Source organism: Paramisgurnus dabryanus, chromosome 6 (genome assembly GCF_030506205.2).
Source record: "Paramisgurnus dabryanus chromosome 6, PD_genome_1.1, whole genome shotgun sequence".
Lineage (NCBI taxonomy): Eukaryota > Metazoa > Chordata > Actinopteri > Cypriniformes > Cobitidae > Paramisgurnus > Paramisgurnus dabryanus.
Window position 1 is genome coordinate 39,049,352 of NC_133342.1, and position 15,319 is coordinate 39,064,670.

General features: G+C 39.8%; 2 long non-coding RNA genes across 3 annotated transcripts; one reads left to right on the top strand and one right to left on the bottom strand.

Annotated features, from left to right (window-relative positions):
• Window positions 1-4,675: 4,675 nt before the first annotated feature.
• Window positions 4,676-5,145, top strand: LOC141282336 (uncharacterized). Its single transcript, XR_012336936.1, has 3 exons — window positions 4,676-4,713; window positions 4,797-4,897; window positions 5,008-5,145. It is a non-coding gene; the product is annotated as an uncharacterized lncRNA (long non-coding RNA).
• Window positions 4,866-6,596, bottom strand: LOC135764959 (uncharacterized). 2 transcript variants are annotated; one of them, XR_010540375.2, is made up of 3 exons: window positions 6,094-6,596; window positions 5,526-5,662; window positions 4,866-5,299 (listed from the first exon to the last, which is right to left on the bottom strand). It is a non-coding gene; the product is annotated as an uncharacterized lncRNA (long non-coding RNA). The 2 variants fall into 2 exon arrangements; XR_010540376.2 differs by having other exon boundaries at window positions 4,884-5,202.
• Between the last annotated feature and the right edge of the window lie 8,723 nt (window positions 6,597-15,319).

Sequence of the window (15,319 nt, forward strand, 5' to 3'; positions counted from 1 at the left end):
CAGCATGACAACCTTCAAAGATGGTTTTTGCTATTCAGCATTTATTTTATTAACAACATTAACTCATATTTTTACATATAATGGATTTCTTTATGCAGTTAATTAATAAACAATCGGTATCGGCCTTTCTCGTGCTACTGCCGATATGCAGATGGTTTCAAATTCATCAAAAATCGGCCGATAAATATCGGCGGCCGATACATTGGTGCATCACTAATAATGAGGTAAGAAATTGTCTTTTGTAAACTTACAAGTGAAACTAGAGCATGAGCTGCCTCAGATAGCACAGATAGCCACAACCCTGCTGAAAAAACCAGCATACCAGCAAGACCAGCATATGTTGTGTTTTGGTGCTGGTTTGCTAGTGAACACCAGCTAAACCAGCATCAAACCAGCATCAGCACCAGCGTTAGCACCAGCATCCCATGCTGGTCATACCAGCATATGTTGTGTTTTGGTGCTGGTATGCTGTGACCACCAGCTAGACCAGCATAATTCCCATGCTGCTCCATGCTGGTTTGATGCTGTTTTTTTCAGCAGGGAAATGCTACATAAAATGTTATCTTAGGTTCTCCTCTACAAAATTTGCCCATTTACAGTGTTTCCTTTGGTTGTGTGCATGCATAATCCCTTGCTATTTATTGTTTGTGCAAAACACAACAAAGTACTTTTATAATATTCAAACAAAAAAAAGTATTTTCCCACCCTTCAGTTGAATTAGAATAACTTTTTCAAAGATTATGATGAAGACAAATTTCCTGTTTCTTCTACAAGCTGACATTACATGGAATCAAACAAAACTTTCTGCAGGTTTCGAGACCACTCAGGGCCAGAGTTATACACTTTTAACTAAAGCCTTTTGAGAAAAAAAAATCAAAAAGCACCTATTTATTTTTGTGTTTATTAGAGGACTGCCAACACACACAACCATGTTTAGCTCTTTTACAGTATTTTATGAAATTTGGAGGGGTTTCCTGTAAGATGACATCAACATTTTACATTTACTCCAATGTATGTGGTTATGAGGGGCTTTTAAATTTGGGCATGCCACATTCAGGCGGAAATTCAAAAAATGTCTCAGAGTGTGACAGGACGTGTTCTTCCCGAACTATGTTAATAATAAACATCATTTAGAGTCCATATAAATTAAAATCCATTTTGTGTTTTCGCTACTTTTACCTGCTGCACTATAAAGCCAGAAAACGCATCTTTCTTGTACCGCATAGTCCGAACAAATGGCTCTTATGAACTGCTTCGTTTTAGTGAATCAAACACATTTAGTGCAACTAGCCTGATCACAAACACATGACGCTGGCTGCGTCCAAAAGCTCTTAAATGCTACCTTCGGAGGCAGCATTCCAAGGCAGGAAGGCATCAAGGCATGTCTGAATCCAATGTTTTGTTTACTTCCTGAATCCTTTAGGTAGATAAAGGTTTAGGTAAAGTCAATTACACATTAGTCTTTAACTTTTATAAACCGATATAAAAAATGGGGGCCCCAGTGTATACTCTAAACATGTACATAATTTCTTGAATCCACGAGAACTACTGTATGCAAGAATGATCAACAATGTTGTCACCCATCATAGTTCTCATGCCACCCCTTTTGCCACCCCATAAATATTTTTCTAAATCCGCCCCTGGTCATGTGAAACAAAGAGTCATGTGGTATTGGAACACTTTTTGTTATGTAAATTACAAAATAATTTTTGTGATGGCTGAAATGTTTCTTTGAATTTACTGACTATGTGAGTGAAGAAGTGGTTGATTGATGAAAAGGAAACTTGGTGCATTTGAGCATTCCCCATGTCAGAGTCTTTCTGGTTATGTAAAAATCTAGACTTTCTGGTTGTAACACTTTTTATTGAGGAATGAACAATCCCTCGTAGTATCAAACATCATACTTCAACAACAGGTCACAGGGAGATATAAATTATTATATAAATAAATGAGCACCAGCTGTATCATCAGATCTTTTGTTTTCAGACGGCTTCTGTGTGTGTGTATGCTGCACTAAAATACAAATCTCTCTCTTACCTTTTGAACTTCACTTGAGATATTTGTTAAGAGTTAGATTCCAACAAGAGAGTACAGATTTTCTCTCTTTCCGATTTAAAAATAGTTTAATTAAAAAAAAATATGAGAAGAGCCACAAGCAGTCTAAGTCCTATGTTTGTTCTCGCGCTATGGTGAAGGATGAGACACACACTTACTGCTTTGTGTGTTTGGGGGAGGAGCATGCGTTCACGGCTTTACAGTCTGATTAGTGCGAGCATTGTGAATCATTCACAATAAAAATGCTTTGTGCTCGCCGTGATTATTTTCTGACCGCACCGTCAAATTTAAGATTTATTTCTTTGCTTGATCCCGAAGTGCACTCCGGTGCTTCTTTGGTTCATGTGGGGGATAATTATAATGATGACGTTGATGATATCTCTCTCGGTTCTGCGGACTTTGATAAACCAGCCTCAGAGTGTTCCTCGCATGATCAAAAGTCGGGCTTCGTACACTAACTTTGTGGATAAGACCCCGGTTTCTTGCCTTGGGTTCCATGCTAGGGGCGGCTTGTCATCACAGACTGCTAACGACAGACGCCTCCCTGACAGGCTAGGGTGCGAACAAGGGGAATGGGAGGGTCAACAGCTCAGTTGGCACATCAATTGCCTAGAGCTGACAGCTGTATTTCTGGCCCTGAAATACTTTCTCCCCCAACTGAGAAGCTGTCATGTCCTAGGGTGGACAACACAGCGACAGTCTCATACATAAGTCACCAGGGACGTCTGCGCTCGCACAATTTAAACAGGATTGCCAGGCAGATTTTTCTCTCGGCTTAGGACATGTCCCTGTCACTCAGAACAGTGTACATCCTAGGGAACATGTATGTAGGAGTGGATTTACTGTCCAGTCAGACATTATCATATATTGGGGAATGGAAACTCTCAGATATGAACCAGATTTTACAGAGCGGAAGTGGACCTCTTTGCCTCTTTTCAGACAGCGTAATGTCCCCTTTACTTCTCTCTGAGTCCCACAGCCCCCCTGGGTCTGGACGCAATGGTGCACACATAGTCGAACAAGCGCCTCTATGCTTTTTCTCCAGTTGCACTGCTCCTGCAGGTTTTAGCCACAGTTTGCCAGCAAGGCTCTTGCCTCTTACTGATAGCACCGCGTTGGCCAAACAGAGTATGGTTCTCAGAGATAATATCTCTGAGGGACATGGGCTTTTGAGCCGAACCAGACGTGCCTAGTTATCGGAGAATCCGACGGCAGTTATACCATCGGAATGGAGTTAATCTTAGTAATCTTCAATTTCTAAAAAGGGATAATCCTTCAGAGCATTCACAAGGCGATAACTCAGCCACAGTTAACGGATGGCGTTGATAAACGCAAAATCCTTGGTAAATAAATATTTTATTCTAAATGATAACTGTTCATCACGTAACCTGGACTTCCTTTTTGTGACTGAAACTTGGATGGACGCGTCAGACTTGAGTCCTCTATCAGAACTTTCTCCTTTTAATAATTTATTTCTTAACTCTTCTAGAATTTCTGGTTGAGGTGGAGGTGTTGCAACCGTGTACAGGGGCGCCGTAAGGGGGGGGAAGTTAGGACGATTCTAAGGGCCCATGAACTTTTGAGGGCCCCAGCCAAGGACTGTGCCGCACACGCAACCCCCTTATTAAAGAGCACCTATTATGGGATACACGTTTTTAAACATCCTTTTGTGTGTAAGTGTGTATTAGTACATGCTAACGATATTCAAAAAGTACATACCTCAAAGAAAACGATGACGCGAGTTATCGTCTCTAACGTTCGAGGACTACAAAAAACACTCGGATTGTAGGCAACAGTTTACTTCCTGGGATTAGTGACGTAGATAAGACCAACATTATCATAGTTCAGCCCTCTCTGCTTTGCTTGGGTACGCCCTCAAAGACGGGGGTGGGGAGCGCCGAGTCAGAAGAGAGCTAAAATGGCGGAGGTTGGGAGTCCCTGCTTTGACTCTGTTTGCAAACTCTTGTTTCATCGTTTAAGCGATTAAATCTCTCGAGTAGACGCTGTCTCTTTAGATGCGAGGGCAAAATAGCACTTTATGGACTTACACAGAGGGCATCATGTTTAATACGGTTCCGGAAAAATCCAGATAGAAGTTGTTCACGGAGTTTTCACAATAACTGCTTCTCATGAACCGAAGCTGGAATTGCGCGACGTCTCTTCCTGAAAGTTGGATTACTGTGCACTTCTGGATCACAGGCTGTAAGTATTCACGTTTATTATTTGCCTTTTACTGTACATTACGTAACCGGTAACCGGAGATTAACATAATGTGCGTGTAGAGCTAAGCTTGCAAGCTAATTGTTTTGTGTTGTAATACTGTATTTCATAAACAACGTACCATATTTACACACGTGTATGTTGAATTATGCAGACTATCGTTTTTTTTATCGATGTTGATTTAGACATGTTTACAAACTTGCTAAGTTGCTAAGCTAAATACAAATACCAGCCAAGCTGTTACCGGTAAAATTTGTTCTCATGATCAAACTCAAGAAACTCTAAGTACAGATGATTTGTTTAAAGTTATATGTATTTTACTGTTGTATTTACTTGAAGCTTTCTTAGATTTTGAAACGAAGTAAACACGTAATGTGTGTTGCTAATGTTGGGCCATTTCAAAAAATTGATTTTCTCATTTATTGGAATGCTATGCAGGTATTTAAGTATTTTAGTAACTGTGTTAAATAAAGTAGTATTTACTTTTACAATAAATTAATTGCTTGTTTATATTTTTACAGGTTGTACCTTGCAGCCATCCATTACAATGTCACCAAGCCGTAACAAAAGCAGGAGAGGGAAAGTACAAGGCTATGTTCCCAAAACACACAAGTGACATACCGTAAGCAGTAATGTTTTATTTCAAATACATTCATAATTAAAAACTTAATGTATGAAGCAGGGAAATAAATGATCAAAACAAAAGATTTATTGACTGCAATATTTGTACAGTTATGTGGATGATGTGATCAGGCTTGTGTTTGATGAGGTATTTGAAGATAAGCTGAAGGAAACCCCGATTCCAATGGACCTGGCATCACAGTTTGAGAGACCTTCAAAGGAGGACGTGATTGCATGCCATCTTCAGTGCAGGGGTCGTCGAAAGCCAAAATTGTGACCGATCTGATCAGGAAGCTCCAAGCATATCTGGAGAACAACACACGACAGGATGATAACCTTATAGTGTCGTCTTAGATAGCACCAGCTGACAAAGCTTTGATATGCCATTTATCTGAATAGATAGCTGTAAGAAATGAATTGAACAATTTTTGAAACAAGAGCACAATATGGTTACTAAAGTATGTTTATTTGTATATTGTTTAACATTTAAATATATATTTGTAATAAATAAATAAAACTTTTGACTGACTATTATATTTTCTTTAAAGTTACATCTTTTGTTCTTTTGGGCACTTTGTTACTATAATGATACTTAAGTGTTATTGGTTTAAAAATGTAATAAAACTTACTCTAGTCCTGCACCTCAAAGGCTTATAGTCGGTACAATAAATGTTCTGTGTGTAGGGATTTAGACAATTTGTGCAAAACCTGGATGATGAATCACGCAGGTAAGAGGCCCTGGAACCTGTTGCATTCTCCTTAAAACCTTATAAGTAAAAACATAGCACTTATAAGTAAGCAGGCTTTCATAATAAAGTTTACCATAGTGAAATAATGTAGAACATTCATTTCAATTAATACTTTCTTTGTGCTACATTTGGTGTTTCCATGTAGTTTGACCAGTGATATAGTATGTAAGCAGTCTTTTATAATAAAGTTTACTATAGTAAAATAATGTTAACAAATGAAATAGTTTTATAATAATTTCAACAAATACTTTCTATGTGCTACATTTGGTGTTTCCATATAGTTTGCACAGTAATATAGTATGTAAGCAGTCTTTTATAATAAAGTTTACTATAGTAAAATAATGTTAATAAGTAAAATAGTTTTATAATCATTTCAAAAAATACTTTCTATGTGCTACATTTGGTGTTTCCATATAGTTTGCAAAGTAATGTAGTACGTTATAATTACCTTTTGGATGTCTTTGCAACACATTTTCGTCTTCGTTTAGCATTCTGGCAGAGCTAAGGACACCTAAAAAAGTTAAATCCAATCGCGTTCATTGACGGAGATCGTTTATATCGTAACGGCCGTCTGAACTCTCTGGATCGAGCTTGAAGTGGTAAGGCAGTACAGACACCATCGTTTATAGAGAAATATAGCGCTTGTTTACGTTGCCTGTGACTCTCAGTCAGAACCGGAAAACCCACGCGTAGTCAGGGGTGTAACCTTTCAAACACACGCCGAACCCAGTTGACCAATAACAGTTGAGTAGTCATCTGACCAATCCGAATACACTAGACATTTTGGGAGGCGGAGACAGGAACTAAATCCGAGCGTTTTCCAGACATGCAGAAATCGGTGAGGTATGTAAGCAATTTATAAGACTCACAGTGCATTAGTTCAAGTTTTAATAACATGTATGTACTATGGGATATTACAATAACGTGCTAACGTGCTAATTTATTAGCATAATTGGTGCTCTTTAAGCTGAGCCCTCTTAGCTCCGCCCAGTCTTTACTCTGCGTGTTAGCGCCGTCTTCAATCCACGGTCTCACAGTGTGGAGTGAACTTCACAAGAGAGCAAGGTGTGTGTATTTACTGCTATTTGCTATGATATCTGCATATGTGCACTTCCTTACTATAAATGCAGTTTACACAATGTGACGCTGGATCAATACAATGTAGTTTTCTTTCCACTGTAATAAGTCTTCGCTCTGTTCACCTCAGTTTAAAAAAACACAAGGTGATTTACGTTCCCTGTTTTGTGTTATGATTCTAACGCGAAGTCAGCCCTTAAAAGCTGTTTAATTAATGTAGCCCGTAGCATAAACTAGAAATGCGATCAGTTATACACTAGTTTTGTAACGCAATATGCCAAGGAAGTATTTTTATGCAGTCGTAAATCGAGTTGGTTGTGATAAAACTGAAATGCAACTAAGGCTAAACTAGTCCAGTTATGTTATAAAGCTTCTCAACTTGCAAAAGGTTTAAGAAATCAATGGAAATCTATGTCGTAATCTGCTATAGTTGTCATTCATTTCATTTTAGAGCCCCGTTGATTAAAAAACAGTCTGAAGAATCATTTAATAACAGTATAGCTGTTTTCTTAAAGAGTAATAAACCATAAAACAACTTTTTTTAGTTAATGATCTGTAAGAATGGGGTTTTATTAGTGCTGTTCATTGATTTTAGTAAGTTTTTTGACATTTGGATGTGTTTCAATACTGGTGTAAAAACGTCTGAGTGCTGCCCTCTTCAGGTTAAACGGTGGCTACTGCAGTTGAATTTTTGTATTGGATGTTGGGTCCAAAAAATGCCTCGTGATGTAAGCAGGTTCAAGCTCACCACGCCTTGTTACGATCTCATTACACACTTAGTTCGTCCCCTCTGTCGTGTGTGTAACAGCTCAAGGGTACAGTATGTCACTGAGACTGCCTGTGAAAATCAGAAAAGTCTCAAATCTTATTGTGAGATAAAAAGCATCACAGTTTTATTTCAAGCATTAATTTCACTATGATTTCAATCAGTGACATGACATTACTCAGTCAATATTAAAGATATCAAGTTTATATTTTCACAAAATGTTCTTTACATTATATAGGATGATTTTATGTGGAAAACAGTACATTACAAAGAAATACTTAAGCTGGGTTTTCACAGGCAGGGTCACATTTATCTTTAATCTTTAAGAATGTTGCATTTTCTCTGAATATTTGATTTAATGTACTGTATTTTTCAATTAAATTTACATTGCACTATAAAATATCTTAGCTGCAGACATTTTAGGTATCTATAAATACTGATAACTGTGGTCAAAACAATATCAAAATAAATAGTTCTGTATTATTAAATTACAGACAAAGATTTTGAATAGCTACAGTAGGTTGGATTGTATGTTTGGTGCGAAATGGGTATGGTGGGGGCCCGACCCCCTATTTTTTCATAGGGCCCAAAATTGCTAGCGGCGCCCCTGACCGTGTATAAAAATCTTTTTAAATGTCGTCAGTTGCCTTCTGGGTCCTATACAAGATTTGAATTTCAACTATTTAGGGTTTATTCGGCTGTGTCTCTGTTGTGTGCTCTTGTATTTAGGCCTTCAAAGTATAACAAGGATTTTATTACTGATTTCTCAGAATTCTTATCTGGCTTTGTTTCTATATGTGACAATTTTCTTATTCTTGGAGATTTTAATATACATGTGTGCTGTCCATCTAAGCCATTGGTTGGTGAATTTTTACAGCTGATTGACTCTCTTAATTTTACTCTGTCTGCAACTGGAGCTACACAAAGGGGTGGACATACCCTTGTTCTTGTATTGTCTCTGGGTCTTCCTATCTCAAATGTTGTTGTAGACGATGTTGGTGTATCTGATCATATGTTTGTTTGTTTTGATGCTACATTCTCTGAGTTTAATACTGTTAACACAACAGGCCTGGTCATTATTCTCTATTCATTATTCTTTTAAAACTCACCCCACCTATGGATGAACAATGAAACTCGTATTGCTAGACAAGTTTGTCGAACGAAGATGGAAGAAGGATAGGCTGCAAATATCGTTTGAAATTTTAAGAGATGCACTGTCACATTTTCAGTCCATTGTTAAAGCTGCAAAGGCAAACTATTTTTCAAATATCATTAATAAAAACTCAAATAAGCAAAATATTCTATTTAAAACAATAAATAAAGTTATTTCACCTGTCCCTGTTAATTGTATTGAAAAAAACAAAAAAATAATTGCTTGTTTGCACTGAGGAGCTCTTACACCTTAAGTCTAAACACACAATTAGATATGGCTCTGACAATTGAAAAGGCAACACGTGAGCAAAGCTCTTGTCCTGACTGGCATCAGCTTCACAAATCAAAAGTAATAGCTTCCTGGTTTCGGGAGATACGTCACGTCCGAGGTCTGATCTCTGCAGAGTCCCTCGCAGAGCGAATCATCAAAGGAACCCGACAGACGGCAGAGATGAGAAGAGGTGCTAAAATGGAGTCTGAGGTAAAAGTGGAATACAGAAAAAAATGTTAACTACTCACCCTGTGGTTTAATCATCCATCCAAATGATCACTGGCTTGGTACATCCCCTGATGGTGTAGTTTTTGATCCCACTGAGTGTCCTTAATTTGGACTTGTTGAAATTAAATGTCCTAATGTCAAAAGCATTTTTGACTGCAAATATTTGCAAATGGACAATGGGTTTCTCACCGCAATAAAGAGCCAAGCTTAATATTACCAAGTGCAGGGACAGCTACTGGTCTCAGGAATGCAGTTGTGTGATTTCATGGTGTGTGCCCAGGAGGATTATTTTGTCCAGCGTATCTACATTGACACTTCAGTGCACAAAGTTATTAGAGAGAAGGTGGATTATTTTTACTTTTACACATAAATGTCTAAATATTTATCAATGAAACAGTAACTAAAATTTTAAGGTCGACACAGAAATTACATGAAATCATGCTGATTTCCAGATAAAAGAATTTCCAGTACATGCCACTTCATTTGGGTGTATTCATTTTGCTCTGTCTGGACCTCTGAAGTTACAGGTGGTCCTTGTTTATCGCCCACCTAAGGCATCTGCTAGCTTTTGGCCTGAGCTCTCGGACCTACTTGCTCTGATCTGCCTTACCTCTCCAGCTACTATCTTACTTGGAGATTTTAGCATCCATGTTGACTCCAGTAATGTTTTTGCTGCTGAATTTTTGTCACTACTTGATTGCTTTAATTTTACACAAGATGTTAATGGCCCTACGCATTTTAAAGGGCACACTCTGGACTTGGTATGCTCTTCTGGCATTACCCCAATCCATCTACAAACTATTGACCTTGTATCGGATCACCTTGCCGTCATGTTCTCTGTTTCTCTACACACACACAGGAAGTGTGAGAAAAGGATCATTGCATATCGAAACATTTAACAAGTGTCCATACAAAAATTATCAAACACTCTTACAGACCATCTTATCAGCTATCCCCAAAACTGTCCAGTGAATGACCTGGTTAATCACTATAACCTGGCCTTGTAGTCTGGACTCTGTTGCCCCCTTCATTACGCAATATGTTTCCTTCTCCTGTCCTGCTCCCTGGTTAACTGCTGAACTTCGCCTCATGAAGGCCACAGGGCGGAGGCTGGAGAGGTACTATAAAAAACTGGCCTCACTGTTCATCAGGTAGCCTACATTGACCATGTTAAGAGCTACAAAGATGCTCTGTTTAAGGCAAAAACAGCTACTATTCAAAACTTATTGGCAACCAACAACATCAACCTAAACAGCTTTTTTCCACTATCAACCGCCTACTCTGCCCACTTGACACTTCTCAACCTCGTGAGGTTGCTGGCTTATGCCCCAGATTCCAGGATTTCTTCCAGAGAAAGGTAGAAACATCCACCAGCAACTTCAGCTGTCTAGCTCCTATCTCCCAACCACACTACCGCTGCTGGATACAAAGTCTCCAACTGCCTTCGTGCCGGAGGACTGCCTCTCCTCTTTCTCCTTGCTCAAAACAGCTCAAGTTTTTAAAACTAGTATCAAAGACAAAGTCTATGACCAGCAAACAGGATCCTATGTCAACTGCCTTGGTTAAGGCATGTCTTCCAACTCTGGGTCCCACCTTGGTCAACATCATCAACACCTCCCTATCTTCTGGGGTGGTCCCCACCAGATTTAAAACTGCTGTGGTGATCCCTACACTTAAAAACCTGGCCCAAACCAAGATGATCCAAACCACGGAATGGCTGCTCAATCTCAGCATCTTCGCAAGTATGCAACCTGGGCATCATTATGGACTCTCTCCTATCAGCAACACATCAAAAACATTACCAAAATTGCCTTTACCATCTAAGGAACATCTCTAGACTCCGACAGTACCTCTCCAACTCTGTCGCTGAGACCCTCATTCATTCTTTCATCACCTCACAACTTGATTATTGTAATGGCATCCTTTTAGGTCTGCCTAGTAAGGCTACTGACAGACTACAGTATGTATAGAACTCTGCAGCTAGGATGCTTATGTCACGAGTGACTTTTAGGGCGGAACTAAAGAAAAGTTCAGCCCGGACCGATTTACGCAAACACCTGTCACTTCCGGGTAACCCCGGGCAACAAAATCAGAGGTAATACGCAACAGGTGTGTGTGATGAGGTGGCGAATGCTGACTGGGCAGTTCACACGCTGTGAGGAGTATAAAGGAAGCGTGTGAGACACAGGAAGTGTGCTTGTGGATGGTTGGAAAGAGGCGCTGCGGGCGAAGCTGTGTGTATGTTACAGAGACAAGGCAAACGGGCGGAAACGACGGAGAGGATTCACTGAATTGGACAAAGTATTTGGGGATGAGCCATCGAAACAGGTTTGAAGAAGCTACGTTTGAAGGAATAAACACTTACCTGTGTGTGCATGTCATATTGAAGGCTGCATAGAGAGACGATCTCTGAGTGGAAATACTGTAGTGTTGTGGGCTGTCTGGAGAGCTGTTGGAAGAGAAAGAATGACACGGAGGAAGGGAAACAAACGTTACGAAGACTGTGAGTACAAGTGGTTTGTTTAATTTCATCATTACATCAGAAAACGGAGATTAAATCCTTGTGTGGAGTGTTGTTATTGTTTAGTGGCCCCACCGTGGAGGACGAAGCCGGTGCACGAGCCAGAGGATTGCAGGGCACGCATACCATTGCGTGGGGACCCGCGACACCTATACCACTGCCCATGGCAGCGATCTCAATGTTTCCCCCAACGTGGAACTTGACTTAGTGTGGAAGTATTGGCCTTACCAATAACTAAAGGATTATTGATTATTGAAAGGATTATTGGTGTGCACCTGCCCAACCTTCAGGACTTGTACAATGCCAGAGTGAAGAAACGGGCAGGTAACATCATCACAGACCCCTCTCACCCCGGACATAACCTTTTTGCACTACTGCCCTCAGGCAGACGTTACAGATCGTTGTGCACTAAAACATGTAGGCATAAGAACAGTTTTTTCCCCAATGCTATCTCCAGCTTAAACTGTTAAACATAGCAATCACCCCTGTTTATGTTTACTTTTACTGCTGAGAGTAAAAAACTGGTTCTGTGTGTATATATATATATAAATATATTCTATTCATCCTGCTGTATATACAATACAAATCTCTATGTCTATGGATACAAATGTATACCACATTGGTATTATTATTTATTTTATTTTACTTACTTATTTGTTATTACTTACTTTCTTAGTTTTACTTTTAAAATGTTACTTATGTTCTCATTTGATATGTATGTATGTACCAAGAGCTCCTGAAAACCACAACAAATTCCTTGTGTGCTTGTGCACACCTGGCAAATAAAACTCATTCTGATTCTGATTCTAAAGAGTTTGGATTGCAGTGGGTGAGTGTGCTTTATTGACGTGTGTGCACCTGAAGTATTGCAGTGTTGTGCCGTGTCTCCTGTTGCCTATACCCACCTCTAGGTCAAGCAAATCACTGTGGGTGTTCTGTGAACTGCTGTGGTGCACCACCATCATGTATTTGTGACCAGTCACGAAAAGTAGGGACACAAGTCGGATCTGGGGCATTTTGAGTTATTCATAGATTCTGAAAGTGCAGTTTCTAAGCTTTCTAACGATGTGTAACACATGGAAATCTGATAAGATTTGGAGAAGTTATGGCCATTTGAATGTAACACATTCAAGAAAGAGAATGCTGAGAAATTTGAGAAAGAAAAAAGTTAACACTTTTCCCTGGCTGGAGAGACAATAGGGCTCATTTACATCTCATTTAGTTAAGCCATACCCCCTGTAAAGCCGTTTTGAGATACAGATTCTAGCATCATATGTAATATTTTATTATAGAAGTCCGAATGAACAACATGCAAAAATAATCAGGACTTTTACCTTTGTGGGGATCACAAGTCGAATCCAGTCTGTTTCAGATGTGTGAATCATCCAATGATTTTTGTCCACAAATGCGTATAATCCGTGAAATATAGATATATAGTCTATTGTTTACATCAGATTTCGCATGAACTTCTGGTAATACATTATAATATACAATCTGAGGACTATTTACATCGTAACATGTAAGGGTATATCAGATTACAGTCCGGTATTTGCGTTCCGTTAAACACATGAACCCGCCTTCAAATTTTGTATTTAAAATAGGGTCTCTGTGTAACTTATGAGTTTGACTTCATGCTGCGCTGCAAGACGTCAAAGTACCGTGAGAGCGAGTTGAAATTAAACTACTCCGTAAGATTTCTTGAAGAGCTCTCGCGGTACTTTGACGTCATCCCACTGCGGCGCCCCATAAAGTCAGTGACGCGGCTGACGTACGATGCGGCTGACTGTTATTTGTTCCGCCCCAGCTTCTTTTATTTTTGCAGTTGTGTGATTTCATGGTGTGTGCCCAGGAGGATTATTTTGTCCAGCGTATCTACATTGACACTTCAGTGCACAAAGTTATTAGAGAGAAGGTGGATTATTTTTACTTTTACACATAAATGTCTAAATATTTATCAATGAAACAGTAACTAAAATTTTAAGGTCGACACAGAAATTACATGAAATCATGCTGATTTCCAGATAAAAGAATTTCCAGTACATGCCACTTCATTTGGGTGTATTCATTTTGCTCTGTCTGGACCTCTGAAGTTACAGGTGGTCCTTGTTTATCGCCCACCTAAGGCATCTGCTAGCTTTTGGCCTGAGCTCTCGGACCTACTTGCTCTGATCTGCCTTACCTCTCCAGCTACTATCTTACTTGGAGATTTTAGCATCCATGTTGACTCCAGTAATGTTTTTGCTGCTGAATTTTTGTCACTACTTGATTGCTTTAATTTTACACAAGATGTTAATGGCCCTACGCATTTTAAAGGGCACACTCTGGACTTGGTATGCTCTTCTGGCATTACCCCAATCCATCTACAAACTATTGACCTTGTATCGGATCACCTTGCCGTCATGTTCTCTGTTTCTCTACACACACACAGGAAGTGTGAGAAAAGGATCATTGCATATCGAAACATTTAACAAGTGTCCATACAAAAATTATCAAACACTCTTACAGACCATCTTATCAGCTATCCCCAAAACTGTCCAGTGAATGACCTGGTTAATCACTATAACCTGGCCTTGTAGTCTGGACTCTGTTGCCCCCTTCATTACGCAATATGTTTCCTTCTCCTGTCCTGCTCCCTGGTTAACTGCTGAACTTCACCTCATGAAGGCCACAGGGCGGAGGCTGGAGAGGTACTATAAAAAACTGGCCTCACTGTTCATCAGGTAGCCTACATTGACCATGTTAAGAGCTACAAAGATGCTCTGTTTAAGGCAAAAACAGCTACTATTCAAAACTTATTGGCAACCAACAACATCAACCTAAACAGCTTTTTTCCACTATCAACCGCCTACTCTGCCCACTTGACACTTCTCAACCTCGTGAGGTTGCTGGCTTATGCCCCAGATTCCAGGATTTCTTCCAGAGAAAGGTAGAAACATCCACCAGCAACTTCAGCTGTCTAGCTCCTATCTCCCAACCACACTACCGCTGCTGGATACAAAGTCTCCAACTGCCTTCGTGCCGGAGGACTGCCTCTCCTCTTTCTCCTTGCTCAAAACAGCTCAAGTTTTTAAAACTAGTATCAAAGACAAAGTCTATGACCAGCAAACAGGATCCTATGTCAACTGCCTTGGTTAAGGCATGTCTTCCAACTCTGGGTCCCACCTTGGTCAACATCATCAACACCTCCCTATCTTCTGGGGTGGTCCCCACCAGATTTAAAACTGCTGTGGTGATCCCTACACTTAAAAACCTGGCCCAAACCAAGATGATCCAAACCACGGAATGGCTGCTCAATCTCAGCATCTTCGCAAGTATGCAACCTGGGCATCATTATGGACTCTCTCCTATCAGCAACACATCAAAAACATTACCAAAATTGCCTTTACCATCTAAGGAACATCTCTAGACTCCGACAGTACCTCTCCAACTCTGTCGCTGAGACCCTCATTCATTCTTTCATCACCTCACAACTTGATTATTGTAATGGCATCCTTTTAGGTCTGCCTAGTAAGGCTACTGACAGACTACAGTATGTATAGAACTCTGCAGCTAGGATGCTTATGTCACGAGTGACTTTTAGGGCGGAACTAAAGAAAAGTTCAGCCCGGACCGATTTACGCAAACACCTGTCACTTCCGGGTAACCCCGGGCAACAAAAT